The following is a 17,613-nucleotide window of genomic DNA, read 5'->3' as shown; positions in this document are numbered from 1 at the left end:
GATGTAAATACCCTCAAATTTAAGCTGACAGTCTGCAGTTAAAGCACATTTTGTTTCAAATCAATTGTGGTGGTGTATAGAGCCAAATATGTTAGAACTGTGTCGATGTCCCAATATTTATGGACCTGGCTGGATATGCTTGATAGGCTGCTCCAGCAGAAACGTGGAGTTAACGACTACCTGTACGGACTCTGCAGCAGGACAGGTTCTGAGGAGCTTGTTTTTTTTCACTGCGCCAGTGGCTGCTCATCTGCGACGCATGTAGACTTCTGCGACCATGAGATCACCAAACTGGTCGGTCACAGCCAGGGCGCCATCAGTGACATCTTACCTTACGCCTTCTTTCTGGAGCATTGCGCTGTCATCAATCAAGCTGTCGAGGAGCAGGACGATGAGGAAGTCGCAATGCTCGATGTATTCCCAGGGGGGGCTACTCTATCTGAGACAAGTCAACCGGAGTGTGAGTTTTCTGGGATCCCTTGTGTTGTACGTGGCTGAGAAGAGGAGACCATTGACAACATTATCCTGGATGATGAGCAGGAGCCAGACCACTCCAGCGCTTCCAGTTTAGTGAAAATGGGGGCCTTCATGCTTCAGTGTTTGAAGAGGGACCCCTGTATAAAAAGCATTAAGGGCAAGGACCAGTACTGAGTGGCAACATACTGAGACCCCCGGTACAAACAAAAAATGGCGGATATGTTACCAGCATCATAGAGGTCTGTCAGAATGCAGCACTTCCAGGCCTTGCTTCGAGAAATGCTGCATTCTGCTTTTGCAGGCGCTGACAGAGGCATTTCCACTCACAGAGAAACAGTTGCAGGTACCAATCCAACAGTGCATGCAAGAAGAGAGTGGTTTGAAGATGTGTTAGTCACCTCGAATATGAGATCATTCTTGCATGCAACCTATCGACAGCCGCCCTGCAGATCCAGATCCAGCTCAGGGAACGCCTAGACTGACAGGTGTCCAACTACATTGGGATAATGGCCGATGTGGACTCTCTGAGAAGCGAGGAACCCCTGGACTACTGGGTGTGCAGGCTTGACCTGTGGCCAGAGCTGCCACAAATTGCCATGGGACTCTTGGCTTGCCCCTCGTCCAGTGTCCTGTCCGAAAGGACGCTCAGAGCAGCAGGAGGGATCGTGACCAATAAGTGCACTCACCTAGCTCACGACAGTGTGGACTACCTCACATTTCTAAAAATGAATGAGGCTAGGATCTCGTAGGAATTCAACACATGTGACGAGTCGACCACGTTTAATTGAATTTCCTCATGACAGCCCACAAATATCTGCTACCACCCAAAACAAATAATGGTCCCTGTCTGAGGTAAATACAGTGGCAAAAAAGGCCTTTTCTGCCCAGTGAATGCCTAATGTTTTGGGCCTCGGAGGAATTCAACACCTGTGACGACCACATGTTTCAACTATTATCATAATTTTTTTTTACAAGAGGGGGGATTTCGTTAGCCATGTTTTTAATCCAATTTTATATTTTTAGTTCTTTTAAACATATGTATTTGACCTATATTTGTAGTGGCCTTAAATTGATAGACCTCCAGCCACATAATCACTTGATCTTTTCTGTACGCTGAATGCATAATTTTTGGGGCCTGTAGTCCACTGCCCTGCTGTAAAATTGATATCCAATGACCGTGTAATCTACCTCCAGCTAGCCACATACTTACTTGTTCTTTTCTGTATGCTGCATGCATAATTTTTGGGGCCTGTAGTCCACTGGCCTTCTGTAAAATTGATATCCAATAACCGTGCAATCTACCTCCAGCCAGTCACATACTTAGTTGTTCCTTTCTGTTCCCTGAATGCATAATTTTTGGGGCCTGTAGTCTACTGGCTTTCTGTAAAATTGATATCCAATGACCGTGCAATCTACCTCCAGCCAGCCACATACTTACTTGTTCTTTTCTGTACGCTGAATGCATAATTTTTGGGGCCTGTAGTCCACTGGCCTGCTGTAAAATTTATATCCAATGACCATGTAATCTACCTTCAGCCAGCCACATACTTACTTGTTCTTTTCTGTACCCCGAATCCATAATTTTTGGGGCCTGTAGTCCACTAGCCTGCTGTAAAATTGATATCCAATTACCGTGTAATCTACCTCCAGCCACATACTTACTTGTTCTTTTCTGTACGCCGAATGCAAAAATATTAGGGCCTGTAGTCCACTGGCCTGCTGTAAAATTGATATTCAATTACTGTGTAATCTACCTCCAGCCACATACTTATTTGTTCTTTTCTGTACGGTGAATAAATAATTGTTGGGGCCTCAGAGAAATTCAACACTAGTGCTGACCCCGTTTTATAGAATTTCAACTATTATCATTAGGTTTTTTTTCAAGAGGGGGGATTTTGTTAGTCATGTTTTTATTCCATTTCTTTTTCATTTTTAGTTATTTTAAACATATGTATTTGACCTGTATTTGTACTGGCCTGCAGTAAAATTGATATCCATTGACCGTGTAATATATCTCCGGCCACATAATCACTTGATCTTTTCTGTCCAGTGAATGCCTAATGTTTTGGGCCTGTAGTCCAGTGGCCTACAGTAAAAAAAAATTCCATTGACCACATAATGTACCTCGAACCACATAATCAGGTGAATGCCTAATTTTTAAGGCCCGTACTCCCATGGCCTAAAATAAAAAAAATTCTAGGCTCCAACAGGGCACATTTTAGAGAATTTAAGACGCATAAAAATGTCCCCTGATTAAGATACATATTTTTGGTTGGAATTTTTGTCATTAATTCTCCTCTAGTATGTCACTGTCCATGTTGTGGGACTATTTGTGCACTTCTACTAAGTATTTAGTGGCTGCAAATATGAGCTGATGGTTTTTCAGGTTCACCTGCCATTAAAGTGAAAGTGGCCCACCGTGAACTTGCGGTTTGCGAACATTTGATCGTGTTCCTGCGATCGCGTTCGCAAACCGTCCCGGCTGATGTTTGTCCATCACTGTTATTGGATTCTACTCATTTTGAGGAATAAATAATTTTTTAATTTGTCTTTATTAAAAATGTTTATCCCCTTTTTCGGTACAAACGTCTCTGCAAACTAGCAAGCTTTCTATTCACAGTGAGTGCTATCAGATAGAAGCTTTGACATCTCATGTGTAGCTCATAAACACTCATTTAAGCCATATTATTAGAACTTTGATAGGAATTTTAGTTAGAATGAGTGCTTGTGAGCGGTCAGGAGTTCAGAGGGATAGAGGCTAGCCCTCATATGAAAGGATTCAGTGTAAAACAGAAAGCGACAGTTTGCAAATTTATTGAAATTTAACTCTGTAGCACAAAAACTACAGAAAATTTTTAATAAAGACCAAATGAAAAAAAATTATATTTTTTCAGCCTAAAATTAGTAACATGCAATTGTAAAAAAAAAATGTCCCTGATGGTGTTGATTTTATAGCATAAATGATGAGTCTAATAGAAGTGAATGGAAAAAATGAATTGCCTTTTGAAAAATACCATAAAAAAGAGTGTTAAATGGCAGAAGCTTATTTTAAACGTGTGAAACAGACTTGGGGTGTCAGGTATACTCACATGCAACAGATTTCTTGCAGGGCCAGGAAGTTCCGTAACTGTAACATTTATCTGAAAAACTAAGTGCATAAACAACCCCATTTTGATGCATGGAATGGATTTTTCAGTGGCTACAACTACAAATTCCGCAATCATTTTTTGTGTGCAAAGTGAACATAACCTTATTCTACCATATTCTATCGATAAGGGAAATTTATCAAAACTAGTGAAAAGGAAAAGTAGAGAAGTTAGCCCTAAGAGTCTATCATAATGCTGTTGACATTTTGGAGAGTTGGAATCTGATTTGATGCTATGAGCAGCTGCTCCAAATTTACCATGCACTGGTTTTGATACATATTCCTAAAAATTGTCACTGTTCACATTCAAATTATGCAGAACAGAACCATGCACTAAACCAGTTATATCAAAATTCAATTTGATCCCAATTTGATCCTTAAACACAGAACCTATGTTTTTTCATCAAAAAATTACATTGGTAATATTCCTAAGTTTCTGCTTACTATGAGCTTCAAGAATGCCAATCAACATCTCCACTTCCTGTGGTTATTAAAGAAGAGCCGTCTCAATCAGAATGGCATCTCTAGTATTTCCATTCAAGTTGACAATAGTACCATGACATGGCCTGTAAACATTGGAAAAGAAATTTGCAGCATCAAAATGTTACTCACTTATGTTCTGCCATGTGGTTTGCTAACAATGGCTGCATCCAGTTTTCCTCTGCTGTCCCAGCTCCTGCCTTCTGCCGCAGGACCGATTGGGCAGCAGTTCCCTTGCTACACAGTAGTGTCAGCTTGCTGAGCAACCAGTATCCAGAGATGTTGTCAGGCTTGGTAGTCAATTTATGGGGGTAATCATCTTGCCCTGCCTTGTTTGTTGATTTTGGTTCATTCCTGTACTTACTATTATTCTCTTTGCTATTGTTCCTGGTTTGACTCCTGACTGACCTTTATCCTGACCTTGGCCTATTTCCTTGTTTATCTGACACCTATTTCTCTTCTCTAGCTTTGACCACTGGCCTAATTTTTGAATGTGCTTCTGTCTCGTCCTCTGGCTTATCGCATTCTATTTTTCTCTTGACTGTCGACTCCTTTCCTTACTGCACTACTGATTCTACCACCACCAGTCCATAACTATTCTATGGATGCCTTATACTGCTGTCTAGTCAGTTTTACAGTATCAAGTAGGTCATGGAATCCAAAAATGTTGCTATGTCTACCCCCTTTCCTATGTATGTCTATGAACTGACTGAGCAAGAAATCCAGTAAGGATCCTGCCAGAAAGAAATCATACAGGCTTTCTGGAGAATCTCTAGTCATCTGGATGCCTTGAACCTTTGTGGTACTCCAACTGCTGTTCAGTAGTTCTGCAAACATACATTCTCGCCAAACCAGAGTTTTCCACATCTATTCCTGTTTTATCTTTCCCCACCTCCCAATTTTATAAATATCTCAAAGCCTGGCAAGGGTTCTTCAATACTTTACAATTTGAACTGTGTATCCAGTAGTTTTGCTCTGACTGAGCCATGATAGCCTACAAAAATCCACTGTCACAGTAGAAGCTTTTGCCTGGCTGTCACCACAGACCTTCATATTGGCTGCATTTTGATGGGTGTTCCTCTGGCTGTACCTCCTTTGCAGCTTCTACTCTAATGTGTTTAAATTTCCATAAACTGACACCAAAGAAGGCATAGAATAAGGTGGCAGTGGTAGCTTTTAGAAAAGAACTATCTTCAAGGATAAACTAGCCAGACATGATATTCCATTATCCCTTGATGATCTAATTTTCCTAGCCACCAGAGAAGATGTCCGGGAAAGGTAGGAAGAAAGTTAGCATACTGGCAGAGATCCTTGTTTGGTTCAGACATTTAATTATCCTCTATCCACAGTACCAGAGATGGCAGTGAAATCACCATAGGCCTGACACATTATTTCCTTGGCACCAAGTTGTTAGTTCCAGTCACTATGGGTATCAAGTCCATTCTCAAATCATCAGCTGCAGAAAACTTTATTGACTATGCCCTGGTCAAGAGACTCCAGATTCGTCTGCTGCTGCTTCACCAAATGCTCAGGGTCACATCAGTAGAGGTGAGTGAATAAATCCTATAGACGAAAAATTTGTGAGAATTATTTTTGCAGATAGAGAGAGACAGAGGGAAGGAGAGAATGAGAGAGAGAGAGCGAGAAAGAAAGCGAAAACTAGAATATCATTCAGAGCTTTTTAGAAAAGTTGAAGCACTTTTGGTTCTGGTTCAATTAATTCATGTTCGAATCGAATCGTACACCTGACTTGGTCGATTCAGACCCAAATTGAATTTAGGTACTGTGTTCATCACTGTACTTCAGTCATCACAGTCCAGGTTAATTTACAAGTGGAGGTTCTGCATATTGAATATATTACTTTTCAGGTCCTTCAGTTTCAGTTGTTATTAGTGTTGAGCACGAAAATTCGAAAAGCAAATTTTTATCTCGAATATTGCCACTTCGCGAGTTCACGAATATTTAGAATATAGTGCTATATATTCGTTATATCGAATATTCGTCATTTTTTCCATCTGAACACATGATTCCTCCCTGCTTCTTGCTTGTGGGCCAATGAGTCATTGGCGCACAAGTAACTTAAGCAGGGAGGAATCCTGACTTGTTGATTTAGAGTCATTGGCACACAAGTAACTTAAGCAGGGAGGAATCCTGACTTCAGATTGGAAAAAAATTAAGAATATTCTAAAAAACAAATATATAGCACTATATTCAATATAGTGCCATATATTCGTATTTTAGAATATTTGCAATTTTTTCCATCTGAAGTGAACAGTGTTCAGTGTTCACTTCAGATTAAAAAGAATAACGAATATTCTAAAAACAAATACATAGCACTATATTCTATAGTGCTATATATTCGTTTTTGACCCACCCCGGTATTGATCACGTAATGTTAGCATATTACGTGATCATTACCTTGCCGATATTTAAGTTAAAAAAAAAGAATGTAGAATATAACGAATATTCGAATTCGAAAATATTCAACCAATATTCTACAAAATATTTGTAAAATATCACAAATTCGAATATGACCCCTGCCACTCATCACTAGTTGTTATGTGTCATTGGTGTTCCTCTGGCTTAGACCTTGAATGGTTATCCAGCCAGATCCCCACTGAGGTTCCTGCTTTTGCCAGGACTGCCTCCCTGACCTAGGTCACTTTTATCCACTTTTGCTCAGCACAATTTGTTCTCTGGATGGGCTTCCACCTCATGGCCTAGAGTTTGAGGATGTTTTCTCCAATAAACAAGCAACAACACATTTGAGGCATTGTCCCTACAAGCACACCATTTCACTATTTGCAGGTCATACACTTCTTAGGTGCAAAGTTAATATCTCCCTTCTCTAATAAAATTTGAAAAAAAGCCTTTATCTGAAAATCTTCTGTCCCTGTTGGGAACTGAAACCCTGCATTATTTACCATGGATTGAATAAGATCAACATGAAATTTCATTGATCTCTGAACTATATAAAATGTTAATGGAGCCTGTTACTTTACAATATGGGATCTGCATGGGGGCCAACACTCTGATTTGTGTAAAAAATGGTGACAAATGGAAGAGTGTTTTCAACATTAGGGGTGGACTCCATGATGCCTCTGATTCATTTTCTGGGTATGTATGTTATCGACCCCAACCATTTTGAGACCGCCAAGAAAGGTATTATTTATGTCCACTGACCTCTGTTGTTGAACAAAGCCTATTTGTTTCCCCTGTCTAGTCATCCAGGTGTTAAGCACACTAGAGAACTCTTTTGCCACAACTATTGGTTGCCAGTCTGGAAACAGAACATTAAGGAATTAGTCTCTACTTTTGCCTTATGTGCCCAGTGCAAACTATCCTGACATACAACTTTGGTTGTCCTACAGATACTGCCGTTTCCAATTGAGCATTGAAAAGAGATTTCAAAAGACTTCATCATGGATTTACCTCTTGCTTAGGTTGTTTTACTACCTTCTGGATGCTTGCTGGATCTTAAATATGCTATATTTTGTTCGATTGTTTTGGTTATTCTATGCTACTCAACTGTCTTAGACTTCCTCAGGCAATTTTCCACCTCCAGAGTTTCCATCCTATTCAGACCATTAAAGTAATTCCAACAGAAGAGTATACAAGAGCTAAGGGAGCCTGTAATATATTAGATAGTTATGCTAAAGTATGTGAAGATATTAATAGAAGCCAGAGGCTATAAACAGTGGAGGCAGAATGCTGTGAAGCAAAAAGTTAGATGCAGATCATACTATGCGTTATTGCATGATGCACCAATTAAGCCTAAAAAAAAGATAATGTGAATATAGTTTTTTCCCCACTACTTATAGCAATGATTTGAAGGCAATACAAATATTTTTCATGAATACTTATCAGTCCTACGTCAGGATAAAATACTAGATAAAGTTTTAAACAATAACATAAAATGCATTACCAAAGATGGAAGGACATTGGTTAACATGCTTTTCCAAGCTTTTTCAGGTCCCTAGTGGTTCGCAGATTATGGTTTAGTCAGAAGGGCTTCTTCAAGTGTGGAGGTAGCAAATGCAATGTGTGTATTTATGCTTAATAAATAAATACATTTCCGATGCCTGCTGTAATAGAAAGTATCGCATTAATGACTTTGTGAATTCTAATAGACTATACAGCCTGTGAAAAATCATATATAGGCTGCACAACCAGGAAGGTCAAGGCCCGTATAGCTGAGCATGTAGCCGACATTGGGAAAAAATGCAGCACAGCCTCAAGTGCTGCAAAGCATTTCATTAAGACAAACGATGGCTCCATAAGAAGCTTTCAATTTTGTGGAATAGAGAAGGTGTGTAAACCCCCTAGGGGAGTGAACAATAATGAAAAAAATATAGAAGTCTTTTGGATACTATTCCTAAGCACAAAGTTTTCTATGGACTTGAATTACAAGATGAATCTGTCATAATATATATATATATATATATATATATATATACACACACACTAGCAGAAGGACCCGGCTTTGCATTGCTATATTTCATCTATTTAATTTAATGTTTGTGTGTGTCGTTAAAAGATATAGACAGTATCCACTATAACAGTGACATCTACAGCACCCCGCCCCTTTATTAGTGACCTCCACAGAACCCCATTACCTTAACAGTGATTTCTACAACACTCCGTCCCCTTAACAGTGGCCTCCACAGAAATCTGCCCCTTAAAGGGAACCTGTCACCTCCACCAAACATCCCAAGCCGGCAGCAGTACCTGAGAGTAGCCAGCAGCATGTTTGTAACAATCATTTTATTTCTGCAGGCATATAGAATATAATTAATAATATAATAATAATAATAATATAATTATTCCTGCAGGCAGAGAAGCAAAAGCTGTAAAAACGTTCTTTAATCCCCTGCCGACGTGCTTCTCTAGTCAGGCTTGAAGTCACGGAGGCAGCGGCCTCCTTGCTTCAAGTCACGGTAACCACGCCCCCTTCCCTGCCCTTTCGCTGTGATTGACAGCGCTATATGGCAAGTGACTGGTATAACTGGCTACAAGTCTTAATGTGGTGACATGTACAGTAAGTATAAACCAAAGGGAGCAGATATAAAACTGAACAGCTAGATACTTTCACATACCACTTGGAAAGCATCCATGGTTACAAAGAACAATATAATTGCATGCAGAACATGTATCTGTAACAATACAGAGTATGATTTGGTGTTAATAATACGACTAGTAATTGATCATATAGAGTTACTAATTAGTCAATCCAAAATAATGGTGAGTAAAGCTATGTATACTGAAATCCTACATAATGTGATTTAGCTGCTCTAATTCAGGATGCAAGCTATCTTCATGGTTGCCCAGCACCATCTCATATCCCACAGTCTTCTGGACTGTGAACAGTGGAACATTTAGATGTCATCACTGTTTATCTCCTGTGACAGTGTGACACAGATACATAACCTGTGGGTAATTGACCGTTTTGTACGTCATACTCTGAACCCTCCAAATAACTTAGATGATTATGTTGCTGCATCTAGAAATAATTGATATGCCACTTTTTATATATATATATATATATATATATATATATATTGTACAGATAAACCTAAGGTAAAAGTTCAGAATTATAATTAAAGTCCTCTTTTCATTTGGTACAATGTGAATGCTCATTTAGAACAAGAATTACATACACATGCCTGGTGAAAAGTAGTGTAAGCTAATCTATGTAATCCAAGCTGAATTCGGTCTGAAATTTAGGAAAACTTCTCAACAAATCCGAATTTCCTCGTGCTTCGTGGTAACAAATCAGTTTTTCCTAAAATGGGAGCTGCACATGTTACAAAGTGAAAGTAAGAAGGCCGGGAATGCGAGATCACCCATAATGCTGTGCAGCCAGCCAATCTGCAGAAAGCCATCCCCTGCCATGCGCTATAACACCCTCATCCTTTGCGGTCTCCACCTTTGTACTGTGAGCTGAGCATATAGAGAGACATGGCAAGCGCTAATGCACTAGGGATAGTGTTGCTGAAAACGATTAATAGAAGAATATTGGAGAGAGAGACTGCAGGGAGACTTATGTTATGTCACTTTTATTTATTTATTTATGACTTATTCCTACATCAGCCATAAATGTAAATCAATATCAATAAGATGGAAGACGTTATTATTCTACTGCCAGCGTGTCAACCAATACATCCAGTCTGCACCCCTTAGGGGGGCCAGGTCCTAATGATGACCATCCTCATCTTTTGTTTGCTTTACTTCTTCCAAATCATCTTCAATGTCTCCATGTCCTAGAAAAGTCAGCAAGATGTGAAGAGAGAAGGAGCTGGATGTTCCTGATGACATATTCTCAATGATATTAGATGATGTCGAAAAGGAGGAAAAGCAGGTGGCAAAAGAAGGACTCCAACCTGTAGGGCAGGAGAGAGCTGGGGTTGGAGAAGTGGGTATGCAAGTGCTGATTAATATTCTGTGTTTACTGTCAAATAACCTGTAGGAGATTGCCGGCAATAATAGCAATAATATGCATATTGTCCCTCACCTAACCAGCCAAACCCCATATCAGCAACAGCCCCTTTTTAAATGTGCCACGCAGTGAAGAAGGTACTATACAGTGAGGTTCTTCACAGCAGCATAGCTACAACCTGCCCGCAGCAAGGCCACTCTGTGCGGCTGTACCCTAAAGCAGAGTGGCCTGGGTATACCTGATTTATAGTGATTTGTGACAAATTTAGTCGAAAGTTGTCGAAAGGAATTTTTCAAAAATTCGCTCATCTCTAGTCATGTGCATGGCTCTTGAAAAGTTGGATAAATAGTAGAAATACAGACCCATAAGCACTCTGTACCTACCATATGTTGCCTTCTAAGGACCATATTTTATTTATTGTAGAAGCAATGTTTCTAGCAGCATGGCCACATGTTGAGATTTATCAAGGCAGTTTTGGAAGCCAAAACCTAAAGTAAATTTAAAAGAGAGCAGAAGTCATATCTGTCCTTTATACTTTCTCTCTTTTTATGATCCACTCTTGGCTTTGGCTTCCAAAACTACATCAAGAATCCTGACTGTGTGGACATACCCTAGGGAAGGATGTGATTAATATGGCATGTCTAAGCAAAGAAAACCTTGTGTTTGTGACTTTTTAAATACCATTGTGTTTAAATCTAGGTACAAGTGGTGTTTCTACGCTACCCTTGCCAGTTTCCCGAGAAGGTGTGAAAGAAGAATGAAATCTACTGCAGCTCTGAGTGGCTGTAGATTTCAGTCTAGGTGCGCAGAGTATGCTCCTAATTTATAACTATGCACAACGCATACAACATGGTCTATGAGAAATTCCACCCCTTGATTTCCTCTAACATTAATGCAAATAAAACCTTTGTGAGTTTCTTTATAAAAGGGAGGTACATCAATACTGTATATTGTATTGGCTGTGGCAGGCTATGGCCTCCCTAATACAAATTGTGCTACACAGATCCATGATACGGTTATGTGCATAAGGTCTAAGTCTGTTGTTGCACTCATTAGATTAGTCTTTAACCCCCAGCTTGTTAAAGTAAGGAAAGAAGTCTATACTGTATGCTTATTAATTAAGAACTATAATTTTGCACAAAGGTCAAATAAATGCAACATCTAAGAATTTCTAATATTTGTGTGCACCAGTAGGGCTGTCATTATAATGTTATAACCTTGAAATCAATAAATAGATATTATTAATCCATATATTGGAGTGGGACCCCTTAAACTATAACCATCTTCAGCAGCTCTCAGCTTTGCCCCCTGCATCTTCTCCCCCTTTCCTTTTTCTGCACCACACCTCTTATTAATGCTGCAATGCCTGCTATCATAATAGTTACAATCATGTTCCAGTGCACAAAAGAGCCAAAAAGGTTTGCAATTTGAATGTTAATGGTATGATATAGTAGTAAGTTTCATAAATGAACAGGTCTAGTAAAAGATGAGTAAAAGAAGATTTGGTTCATCTTGTGCATGCCAAATATGCATACTGTGTAAACTGAGCTGGACTGGTTAATAAAATCACTACAAACCGGGTGATCTTTAACATTCAATGTCTGCCTCAAAGCCGCTAATGCAAAGTTCTAGTTAAACATTGTCTTGCTGTGTGCCTTATACCGTCTGTTGTTTTTACTCTAAAGCCTCAGCAAAGGTTGGAGGTGGTATTGACTTAGTAATTAAACTATTTTAGCTTCAGGATTTTCTGTAATCACTGCATTTAACACCATCTGTTATGGTATAAGGGTCATTTTTGCCAGATGGAACAGAAAAAATATAGCCCAGTATACTTTTATAGCTTCTATTGATTCTGTAGCTTCTGTAATTTCCTATAATTGCATGGTTTCTTTAGCTCAGTTGAAATGTTTTATGTAAACCCTGTCCCATATACAGTAAGAAAACGGATCCATAAATAATAATGTCATGAGAAAATTTAAGCATCCCAACGCTATCATTCATTAGGATGGAATAGTAACTTGGCCCTAATGAAAAATCTGTAAGCAGGTCCCCACCGACCATGTGTCATTAATAATATTGGTTTGTTAGGTAGCAGAGGGATCTTTGAGCTCCATTAGGCATCAAGCTTGGACGTGACTTCTACCTCTGCATTTCCTATGACTACTTCCTGATGTTAGGGAGTCATTTGGCCCTGTCATTTACTAATCTCCCCAGCACTGTACTTAGGATAAGTAGGTATTTGCCCTTTATGCAGGGAACTGGGGTACAGCACATATTATAGATACTTTCAAAGCATTAAAAAGTTATCAAAGTATAATATAATATAAAAATGGTCTGTTCTACAACTATTCAGATTTATCAATATTCTCTATATTATTTGTGACTTTTATGCATTATGGTTGTAGCGACTTCACTATGGTGATTATTGGATGTGATAAAGTATTTCATCTCAAACCAAATATCTGCAGGTTGTTCAACAAAATTACTCTTAAAGGGCTTCTGTCACCCCCCTAAAGTCATTTTTCATTTTTGGGCGACTTAAAATCCTTATACTGCGATTTATCAATATATACTGCTCATAGCCTTTTTCGTTCAGTAGTTTCTTCAAAAAACGCACTTTTATAATATGTAAATTACCTCTCTACCAGCAAGTAGCGCGGCTACTTGCTGGTAGCAGCTGCATCCTCCTTTCAAATAAACGCCCCCTTCTCCTGTTGATTGACAGGGCCAGCAAACGCTCTCGTCCTCTGGCTAGCCCTGTGTGCCTTCTAAATCTCGCTCAGGAGAAGGGGGCGTTTATTTGAAAGGAGGATGCGGCTGCTACCAGCAAGTAGCCGTCCTACTTGCTGGTAGAGAGGTAATTTACATATTATAAAAGTCTGTTTTTTTAAGAAACTACTGAACGAAAAAGAGTAAGAGCCTTATATATCGATAAATCGCAGTATAAGGATTTTAAGTCACCCAAAAATGAAAAATGACTTTAGGGGGTGACAGAAGTCCTTTAAAACACAAGAGGAAAGTTCGCCAAGTATATACAGTGCAATATTTAACAGAGATGTTTACTTTTAATCCCTTGATAACTGGTTTTGTGATAGTACGGCACAGGTGGGGGTCTGAGATGACCTGCTGTACTATTGTAGAACACTGATTGTGTGAACATTGCCATTGTGTCCTTGAGAATAGGAGAACACAAACAGATATTATACACAGCCACTGTCTCACTTTGACAATAATGATCAGCAAAATCACCACTCCTTGGATTCACCTTCTTCCTTCCTTTCACTGGAGGGATTATGTTTCACATGCTGGGCTGCAGATTATGCAGTAAATAACAGAACGCAAAGAAAAAAAAAGGGTCAGTAAGCACATCCCAATGCTCAGGTGCACGTTGCTGTGGCTGAAAACACAAGGTAAAAAATACAATGCAACAGCTCTCTGTAAACCAAATAAAGTACAAAAAAAGTATTCTAATGCTATGCTTATTATGTAAATTAGAGATGCTTGGCAAATACATTTTGTACAAAATTATTTGGGCCTGTCTGCCACAAGTCAAGGCGATCTCTGCAAGACGGGAACCTAACACTAAATTCTATCTGTTACGTGCCATGACGGCTACCATGCAATTCAGGGAGTGTAGGTTCCACATGCCATTTGGCACCAGGAGAGGTATAGGGTGGACTCTCATTGCATTCGTTGGTGGCCATTTGGCACCAGGAGAAGTGTGGAGTGCTGTCACAACCAGACAGCTGAGAAGCTCTGACAGAAGCCTTTCAGAACCTCCTCCTTGAGTTTTCTTTGTTTTGGTTTTCAGTTCCTCATCTTGTTAGCCTCTCTCAGCTGTCATGTAGTTGGACTGATTGCATCCCTTTAAATTCCTCCCCATAATGCATTAGTGTGCGGTTTATACAACTTCCTGGAGTGTGTGTGCATGCTGATCCTATTTCCCAGTCTTCTACAAGATAAGTGCTGTACATTCATTTTCTGTTTGCTGGATCCCAGGTGACCCTGACTCCCTCCGTGTCTAGTGTAGGGAGCCGGTGGTCGTGTCCCCTCACTATTGTAGGGTGTTCAGGTGTTATATAGTCGAGGTACGAGGATATGCGATCATCCACCATTGGGGTGTTTGCATAGGCTGAGCAGTCAGGGAGAGTGCCAGGTCTTATGCAGGGGTCTCCCTTTTGTTCCTTAGTTTTGGATCCAGTGACTCATATATTCATTTTGCATTGTCTTGTTTCCTGTACACCTTCCGTGACAAGTGCGCTCGGCTTGCATGTTGGTGCCTGCATTCCCTGGATTTAATGGAGTCCATTTTGGCACCAAAGATGACAAAAATTAAGGTGGGCCCAGCATGCATGTGGAACCTACACTCCCTGAATTGTATGGTAACCTTCATGGCACATAACAGGTAGAATTTAGTGTTAGGTTCCCGTCTTACAGAGATCGCTTTGACGTGTCGCAGTAGGCTCAAATAATTTTGCACAAAATGTATTGCCAAACATCTCTAATTTACATATTAAGCGTAGCATTAGCATTAGAATACTTTTTTGTACTTTAGTTTGTTTACAGAGAGCTGTTGCATTGTATTTTTTACCTAAATAACAGGACAACAGCACTGTATCTGGTAGCAGAGCTACATTTAATGTCTGAAGACAGTGAGTAATTAAAGCACTGCCTTACACTTTGTAATATAGAGGCATAAGAAGATGAGTCATAAAAATGTAATTTCACCAACATAAAGTTGCAGCACAGAGCTGGATAAGATAATGAAACCATAAAGTAACTAATAACTACTTCTAATCTATGGTGACATCACCTGGTGAGCACTGATATATATATATATATATACATGTATTATTTTATACTCTATATCCTTTTTTTAGTCTGGAAAACCCATTAAAGCCTCAGAGTTACCTAACAGATTAGCAAACATTGCAAAAAGTAGTACATTTTAATAGGTTACAACTGTAGCGTCATCTAGAGATGATAGAATCCTCCCTGTAATGAACTGGGAAAGCCATACAAGGTATAGCATTTTTCTGAAAATAGATTGTTCCTATTTAAAGGGAACCTGTCACCTCCCCAAACTATCCCAGGTCGCTAGCAGTACCTGCGTGTAGTCAGCAGTGTGTTTCTGATGATGCCTTCCTTCCTGAAGGCAGATGCAGCAAAAGTACTGATTTATCCCCTGCCCGGCGCGCTTCTCCACTTGAAGTCAATGGGGCAGCGGCCTCCTTGCTTCAAGTCAAGTTAACCACGCCCCCTTCCCTACCCCATTCACTGTGATTGACATCGCTTAAGCACGAGAGTTCGGCTGCATTTGCCGAACAGCCTGCTGTCAGTGACAGTGAAGGGGCAGGGAAGGGGGCGTGGTTACCGTGACTTGAAGCAAGGAGGCCGCTGCCCCATTGACTTTAAGCATGTGTGGAGAAGTGCGCCGGGCAGGGGATAAGACAACGTTTTCAGTACTTTTGCTGCATCTGCCTTCAGGAAGAAAGGCATCATCAGAAACACACTGCTGGCTACACGCTGGTACTGCTGGCGGCTTGGGATGGTTTTGGGAGGTGACAGGTTCCCTTTAAAACCATGTACGTAATCTTGCATTTTGTCTTTTTGAGTTGGGCTGCCTGTACATGTCCAGGTTTTGATCAGTTTTGAAGTTAAAATCAGGTGTGGATTCAAAAAGAAGGATAAGTAGAATGTGCCCTTTTTAGTTTCTCATACATCTGAAAATCATAACCTGACCATTGGCAGTCTTATAAAACGATGTACTAATTAGTCTTCTTAGATGTTACATTTATTGGTCTGTCAACCTTTGTTGTAGCAACCTTGAGTGAATGGAACATGTGGTCCATTATTTGAACAAGGATAATGATCAACCAAGCCAACAGGAAACCAAGTCAGTTTTCATATTTCATATGTTTATTGTAATCTTTTATGTGTTTTAAAATTGTATATCCATCTGTGCCTTGAAAGTAAAAAGCTAAATCTTGCTCAAACCATATGTAACATGAGGAGACTAGCTATAGTGATCCTTCAAGTTATAATATTAATTGGTTCCTGGATGACCATTGCAAGTTGAAGATATTGTAACATGAGATCACAAGTTATGCAAACTATACAGTAACATAGAAATTAGTTCCAAAGCCCCCCAAATGTCCAAAATCCAAAATATAGGATACAATTAACAAGAAAAATATGCAGAGTACTAATGAACTGCTGGAACCATTGTAATTTCTTCAGGCTTCTGTACAGTAGACAGATTCACTAAAAATACAGCCACCCTCACTGGGTGTGCAAAAGAGCAGCTCAGCCTGGTACAGGTGAAGGATGGTATAGGACAGTGATGGTGAACCTTTTAGAGACCGAGTGCCCAAACTGCAACCCAAAACCCACTTTTTTATCGCAAAGTGCCAACATGGCAATGTAACTATATGAATGAATTATATCTTCCATGTACTTCATCACTATAATAGCCGCCTAATTCAGTGCGCTGCCTGTGCTGTTCATAGTACCCCTTGCGCTGATTAATGGTAGCAAAAGTCTAAGGCATATTGGTACACCATAGACTTTTTCCAGGGTGCGGGTGCCCACAGGCTCTGAGTGCCGCCTCTGGCACCTGTGCCATAGGTTCTCCATCACTGGTATAGGACATGTACTAACATATTGTCTTGTAGGCACTACAAGACAATCAATCAGTCCATGCACTTCAGCAGTGTAGGTGTTTTATCATTGTGATCATCCAGCCAATCACATGTGTCACAGATTTGGACAGATCTGTAGCATTGTATTTGAATAGGGTTTAATATGGTTTCATCATATAGTTATGATGGTCCAAATACAAAATTTTATGCGAAAAATGTTGCAAACCGATACCATTGTAATTTGGTGGACGACTGTAGAACAGTCTAGCATCACAAATGTCTACTAGACACAGGTAATGGTAGACTAAAACAAAAAGACATATATACTTAAAGAGGTTGTCCAGCCTTTAGTAAGTGATGGCCTATCCTCAGGAAGTCTTGTAGTAGGAGTAGATTGCTGCTACAGGACTGCTCCCATTGACTTCAATGGAAAT

The sequence above is a fragment of the Bufo gargarizans genome, chromosome 4 (genome assembly GCF_014858855.1).
Source record: "Bufo gargarizans isolate SCDJY-AF-19 chromosome 4, ASM1485885v1, whole genome shotgun sequence".
Classification (NCBI taxonomy): domain Eukaryota; kingdom Metazoa; phylum Chordata; class Amphibia; order Anura; family Bufonidae; genus Bufo; species Bufo gargarizans.
This window is presented reverse-complemented; position numbering follows the sequence as displayed.